The sequence below is a fragment of the Balaenoptera acutorostrata genome, chromosome 18 (assembly GCF_949987535.1).
Source record: "Balaenoptera acutorostrata chromosome 18, mBalAcu1.1, whole genome shotgun sequence".
NCBI classification, from domain to species: Eukaryota; Metazoa; Chordata; class Mammalia; order Artiodactyla; family Balaenopteridae; genus Balaenoptera; species Balaenoptera acutorostrata.
Window position 1 is genome coordinate 68483297 of NC_080081.1, and position 7941 is coordinate 68491237.

Sequence of the window (7941 nt, forward strand, 5' to 3'; positions counted from 1 at the left end):
GCCCATGTTCGGTGGTTCTCCAGGTAGAGATGGATGGGGGTGGCGGGCTTAACTCTGAGGCTCCTTTGGTAAGTGAGCAAAGGCTCTATCTCTGCCCTTTCCTTCTCCAGGAGAATTGTCTGTGTGTCAACCTTTTCTATATGAATCTTTCTATATAGGATCTAAAATGCAGGATGCTGGAATGAGCTGCATTGTCCAAAGGGCAGATTCTGAGACCCGCTTCTCTCCCAGCACACTTGCATTTGTACCCTAAACTTTACCCGTTCACATGCCACTTTCATGAATTTTATATCCATCTACCACCTGCTCTGTTAGGTACTTAGATATTTACTTAGGCTCATCATAAGCAGTAATTTCCATGAAATCATTGCTTTGCTATATACCAATTGCATTTCAATACGAAGTAAGTAATAAATAAATAATCTCTAAGGGTTTTCTTGGTATGTCCTGAACTTGGTTTCTTAGGGCTGCTGTAACAAATTGCCACAAGCGATTTCAAAATTGATAGGGAGGCAAAGCTTCCCGTGTCTTTATTTTTTTAAATTTCATGTACAAATGATCTAAAAAATTTTAATTGTCAAATTTGCTTCCATAGAAAGTCTTCAAAAGTAGGTCAGGCACCACTCAAGGTCCTGGGAGTTTGCAGGCACAGTTTAGAGACATAGTTCCAAGCTTCTAGCAAGCATGGTCATCCCATCTTTCCCCCAACCCTTTTCTGTCTTATTCAGAGAGAGATGGATTGGTGAAACAAAAAAGTGTGGAATTTGGAATCAGATGGAGAGTCATTAAATTCTGATGCTGTCATTTATTATCTCTGTGACTTAAGCCAATCACTTAACTTCTCTAAGCCTCATTTTCCTTATCTATAAAATGGAAATAAGTGTCCACATTATTAGGTTGTTGTGAGAGTTAAACACACACACCACACACACACACCATTCCTAGCAATTGTCTTGCATATAATAAGTGCTTAAAAATATTAGCTCCATCTTTTCTTCCTTGCTGCCATGAAAGCAGCATTCAGAATTACTTTGTCTGTTCTCTAATTTCCTTCTAGGTTATCAGGAAACTTACATTCTGTTTCTAATACTCCCTGGACTAACTCTCTACTTCCTTTCCTTGATTCCTTCATCTCTGCCCCCCTTTTAATGATTCCTTCCCAAACTCCATCCTCTCTCTCATGCCTCCATGTCTCTTTTTTCAAGCAGTTCCCACTTTCCATCTGCCACAATTTCAGAGATCTATGCCCTGTGAAGGAACTGATAACTCGGAGGAGAGCGTGGGTCATAAAAATTCTTACTTCTTTTGCCTTTTCATGATGTTTCGATAGTCCTTCTTGTTTATTTGCTTGTTTAAATCATGGTCTTCCCAAAAGCATGGAGAAATTTGTGTTATCTAATGCTATGGAAAAATTCCTGGACCACAGTCTTATTAAATTTGTCAGACATTTTTGGAGCATCTGCTATATTCCAGGCAGTGCCCCGGGCACTAGGGAGATAAAAATAAAGAAGACAGAGTCTCTGCCCTAAAATGCTTACAGACCAACCAGGCAGACAGACCTATAAACACCTACTTTGAATATAAGTGTGCCTTGTGAGGCTTCAAACAGTGCACATGAAAGAATTCCCTGTGCTCTTTTGGTCATGAGATTGTCTTGCACTGGCCAGTCAAAAGGTCCTCCTTGCCCACAGCCCCCTGCTGAGTGAAGAGCGCTGTCTGCTCCCCTGAGCAGAGCTCACTTACTCTGCTTCGTGTGATGGGTGTCCACATTTTTTTCTTAGGTGCCCATCATCTAGCCACTGTTTGAGACTCGGTGAGAGGCAGAGCCCATCTCCCACTGATGAAGCCTGAAAGGCCGTATACTCCTTCCTGCTCTCCCATCACCACCCAACCCCCATGCAGCTGGGGTGAGAGTATGTGACCTAGACTTGGCCAATCAAATATACCTTCCTTAGACCTGGAATTGGGACTTGGTCACACAGGGAACTGAGATGAGGAGGGCTCTTTCTGGCAGTGATTGCAACAATGTCCAGTTTCCAGGGCCAGCAAGGGCAGGGGGACAAGCAGTGAGATCTGGTTTCCAGTGCCCAGGTGTCAGTTACAAGTTACAGCTCCTCCTGTTCAGTGATGGCAGTAGTGTCTGCTCTCAGCTAATTTGGAGGTATGATTTGGCTGTGATTCTGGCTTCTCAGCCTCCCTTTGTTTCTGTTCATTTTCTGAGCCTCTCTCTGAAAATCCAATATCCTTTCAATAAATTTTTTTTCCCTTAAACCAGCCAAACTGATTCTTAGCAAATAAGAGTGCTTTGGCTGAGGCCTGGTACTAAGGCTCTACCTCAACCAGCACAATGCTAATAAACTGATCCGGGTAACTTCTCCTTCTAGGACATTCAAACTGGAAATATGTGAGTGGGTCAGTTAGAATCCAGAACAGAAGCTAAAAGCACATGCCCAGGGGCTATGTGTAGGCTGAAATTGTGAGTAAGCAGGAGTTATGAATAAGCAAAAGTTGTGATCTAGCAGATGTCAAAGCACATGCAGAGGAGAGGAAGAGGTGGTTGGCTGACAGCTGCAAGGAAGCAGAAGCCAGAGGCATTAAGTCCCCATGATGGTGAGGGAATGGATGAGCCCCTGCTCTCCAAGCTCTAGATTTTCCTTGAATTGGAACTATTTTCCATTTTCCAAACTGCATTTCCATTTCTGTGAAACTAATTAGCCGTAGCTATTCTTGGGTTCCCTTGAAATTCCAGGTTCTCATTTCAATGTATATCCTTACAATAACTTGCCTATTATTTGAGGTAACCAGGATAAGACTATTCCATATGACCAAAGGGTCCCAAAGATTACAGTGATGCTATGACCAGGACACAGGAAACAGCTGTCAAATAGTATATATCAGAAGTCACTGACTTGCCTTTCCAAAGGTGTCCTTTCTTTTCCTATCTTCCTTGAAGTTTCCCAGCAGCGGAACCCTTCCTCTGGGCTGGAAAATAATGGTTTATAAGAAGTCCCTGTTTAAAATGTACTCTATTCCCTGGAGGGAAAGACGAGCCAGAGGTGTTTTTCTCTGCATTAGCCATTAGCACCTGAGCAGATTAAATGAGTTCGTTCTTAAATTTGAACTCTTAGAGGTCTGATACTTAGGAGATGAGCTGGTTATAGGGCAGACAAATCAGACACAAGGGCGGGGAGGGTGGGGAATAGATAATAGAAAATGGCGGTGAGAGGTCCCAGGGACATTCTAAGGGACTGTCTAATGGAACATTCCCACGAGGGAATGTCCTGGTGGGCAGCCAGTGTGAAGAGTGCCGGGGGCATTGCGGCCAAAATGGCAGCAAACATTCTCACTTCACCATCTGCCTTCTGCGGCCCCGGAGTACGACCTTGCATAATTTCTGTTACCCTTCAGCTCTTACAGGAGGTGGGGCTGGGCTAAAGTGGAGAGTAAGATGGTCGTCTTGTCTGCCCGCTTTGAGATTCTGCTCAGAAATTACATTAGTCGTGCCTTGGGGTTACTTGCATTCATTGCCGCAGGCTTCACTTTATCTCCTGCAACATACAGTGCCCTCTCATGGCTTGTGCAAAAGGAAATATCTATGTGTCTCACCTAGCCAGTAAATGGTACACATTCTAGAAAAAAAAAAGTGATTCTGTTAATGAGGCTTGACACAGGAAGGAACGAATTTACGCATGCTGCTGTGTTTGAAGGGAGAGAAGATGCACTGAAGCTGCTTTAATGGAAGCAGAAGTCTGAAGTTATCCCTACAGAGCTTTATTTATTTTCTCAAAGTCTAAAATGTACCTCAGGGTTTGGTGTTTTTCTTCTTCTGAGACTAGTGGGTAGAACTCTTCTCGGAGTAGCAGTGAGTCACATCAGGGTGCAGGTAGGAGAAAAATATTAATGCTAGGGACCCATCTTTTCTTTCTTAGATGCTGGGGGCTGCGTTTGCCCATCAGCTATGTTTGTGTGGCCAAGTGACTTACTGTGGGTTATAAATCAGTGCTGAGCAATGTGAAAAGCAGATGGGGAGTTGAACGCATCCTCCACATCTCTGTCTTGTGACTGGCTGAAGTCCATGTGCAATTTTGAAAAGGATGTTTGAAAAGGATATTCATCATTTCAAATTGCTCCGTGGGAGCTTTGCAGTTCATAATGTGCCTCTTAGGTACTTCTCAGAGATGGGCTTGCCTTGACGCGGTTTGTAATTTCATAACAGCAAAAGGGCAACTTGGGCTGTTAGGATAGAAAAGCTAATTTTGAAAGAATTAGCAAGAAATAGGGTTGGGAGGGAAGGTGAAGGCAGGGAGCTAAAGGGGTTTGAAATATTTGGGCTGAATTATATCCCATAGTGTCTGTCACTGGGAATTCCCAGTGTCTGACAATAGCTTTGCTCTCCATGCCTCAGTCCAACCCTCAAATACTGTTGGGAAAATCTACTTAGGCATGAGCCTTCAGGTGATGAAAATATACTTGCTCTTGTGGAAAAACAGTTAAAAACCCAGAAGTATAATAGTTTAACAATGCTAGAGTTGATCATCTGCAAGAAAATAGAAAATCGTTACTGAAATGGTTCTGAGCCAAACACATCTGCTCTATTCTTTGCCTTATTTTGTGGCTTTGCTCGGAGGAATCCTCATCAACAGTGGTGTGAGTGATGTGAGCAGTGGCTGTGAGTGGTGTTGACTGTCAGGTGGAGAGTTGGTGTATGGGCACCACCTCCCCAGACATCCAGGTGAAAACAAATCAGCAATCAGCAGCCTGGGAAAATATGCATCTTGAGCAAATGTGCTCTAAAGTCAAAAAGAGAAGAAAACAGAATTGGATCTGATTCTTTCAGCACAATAAATATGAGCAGAGTATTATGTGTGCAGAATAGGAAAGCATGAGATTTCCACAAACCCTGCAGGGGAAGGGGAGTGAAGAGCAGCAGACCCCATAGGGCTACTATTGCAGAGTGGGCTATAATTTTCATATGTTAAAAATGTCTTTTAGAAAACCCCCAGAAGGTATTGCTATACAAAGTACATGTTACAAAAATCGGGAAGAGTTGCTCCAAAACTATAAATATAGTAATTGTATTTTCACTTCTTACATTGATAGTCAAGGCAGATAGGTAGAGAAAGCTTTCCCTGAATAGTGCCTTGCAGTCTAAATTTCATAAATACGTTCCATTAGTCAACACATCTTTTTTGAGCGCCTCCCGTGTGCCAGGAACTTGTCCACAGTCGTGAACAAGATAGACTTGAGCTGGAGTAGATGGTCATCATGAAGATGTCTGAGAAAACAGACCTTACTGGACACGCTGTGGTCCTGGTACTTCCCCCTGTGTCCCCCCATAACAGTGTGCAAACACTCCCATCTTGCCTTTCTTGTTTTCTCTCCTTTTTTTCTTAAAACAAATTTTATTTCCCATTCTCTTGCTGTCTTTCTCTTGGTTTTCCTTTTCCTACTTCACCATGAACTTCCACTTAACCAATTCTCCAAACCAGTGGCCCTACAGCTTTTCACAATTGATCATCCACTCTTTTTTTTTTTTTTTTCCACAGAATGTGATTTATTTTTCCTCTATGCATATACCATATTTGGGGGAAGGAGGAGGAGAAGGGAGCCCATATTTCCCTAAAAACAGGCAGTATACATTTCTTAAATTTCTTAATGTCCTCTTAGAGCCACATGATTTTTGAATTCTGGTACTTGAGTAAGTATGAGCTAAATCTGATGACATCCTGTTTTTTAATTTATTACTGTTCCTTTTTCTGTTCTTTTCTTTCCTTTTCAGTTATTGTCACTACCTCTTCTGATTGTTCATCATTCACTCTTGTCCTCACTTCTCTCCTTACCCCTCTGAGATTTCACGGGTCCTCACTTCAGTGAGCTTCAAACTCGGTTCCCATAAGGTACAGGAAGGCTTTCCAAGAGAGAACTTGTGCAAATGATAGTTTTAAGGAAAACTTCAACTTCATATTGATTATTTTTCTTAAATTGATCCCCCTGAGAACTCACAGGCATTTCTAATACCCCTACTCCTACTACACATGAGAAAGGCATATACCTCACTGATCCCAAATCTTTCTGTGGAAAATAATAATATAATCGATGGCCTATATTTGATATAATTTAATCTAGAAACAAGTAAATTCACCTATGGATGAAATAATTAGAAAAAAGTGTCCTCCTTTACTTTATTAAGAGAAGAACTTTCAATAAAATATTAGTTTTTATGTTTAATATTTATAAAATTTTAAAATAAATTTATGTTTTGGTAAAAAGCTTTAATATATGAAAATTTTTGTCAATTGTACATTGATAATAATTATAATAGAAATTGATCTTGAAGAAAATTTTTAACACTTAGAGCCTTATGCTCACAGAAAATGTAAACTTATATTAAAACTTCAGTTTATAGACAGTTGACCCTTGAACAATGGGAGGGTTAGGGGCACCCTCCCTCCGCACTGTCAAACGTTTGAGTTTAACTTATAGTTGGCCCTCCTGATCCACTGTTTCTGCATATCTGCGGTTCCACACCCTGGGATTCTACCAACCCCAGAACCTGTAGTACTGTCATATTTACTATTGAAAAAATCTGTGTGTAAGTGGACCTGAGCAGTTCAATCCCATGTTGTTCAAGGGGTCAACTCTATATATTTGTTGCAGAGAAATGAAGGTGATGAATACAAAACTTGTGAGTACAAAAATACAATATCAGGCTTCCCTGGTGGCGCAGTGGTTGAGAATCTGCCTGCCAATGCAGAGGACACGGGTTCGAGCCCTGGTCTGGGAGGATCCCACATGCCACGGAGCAACTAGGCCCGTGAGCCACAATTACTGAGCCTGCGCATCTGGAGCCTGTGCTCCGCAACAAGAGAGGCCACGATAGTGAGAGGCCCGCGCACCGCGATGAAGAGTGGCCCCCGCTTGCCACAACTAGAGAAAGCCCTCGCACAGAAACGAAGACCCAACACAGCCATAAATAAATAAATAAATAAATAAATAAATAAATAAATAAATATTAAAAAAAAAAAAATACAATATAAAATTTAGTTGCCAGGGAGGATACGTAGACTGGAAGTACAGGTTCAAATAGAAAGGAAGATGTAAACTGTCAATTTAAAAAGCACTTTTATGTATTTTTAAATGGATGATGGTGGGAAACAAATTTATATGGTATTAAAATTCCTTGATTACTGCTATAGACTGAATGTTTGTGTACCCTCAAAATTTATAAATTGAAAACTAACCCTCATTGTAATGGCATTTGGAATATTAACCAACCACCCTCTGGCATTGAATCAGTTACTCATCTGTGGTGTTGGTTAGACAAGGATAAGAGGGAGAGAGGAGAAAGTTTCTGATCCCTAGAAAAAGCCATACCTTGGAATTTCATTGGGAAAAAATGAGCACAAACTGCACAAACAGAGCAAATCAAAGCACATCAATGTAAGCAAACTTATTCTGTAAATGGCCAAATAGTACCTATTTTAAGCTTTTCAGGTTGTATGCTGTAGAGTTTTTGTGACAACTTCACCTCTGCTAAGCAGCCATAGACCATATGTAAACAGATAGGCCTGGCTGTGTTCCAATAAATCTTTATTTATAAAAGCAGACGGTGGGCTGGATTTACCCAAATCCTGGTATAATATATGATCCATGATCCACAAGAAGACTGATGCTCTATTGGGCAGTAGCTGAATCTCGAAGTTACCTAAAGGGAATATTTGCCTCACATTGTCAAGATGCAGACATTTGGCTTGATCCTTTGACCTGTCACTGTAGGCTAAGGTTCTCAAATCTTTTGGAGTCCTCACAGCATGGCAGCTGGCCTCCCCCAGGTTTTCTGAGAGAGAGCAAGGAGAAAACCACAATGCCTTTATGAATTATTGTAAGTCACACATTGTCACTTTTGTTACATTCTGTTTGCTAGAAATGAGTCATTAAGTC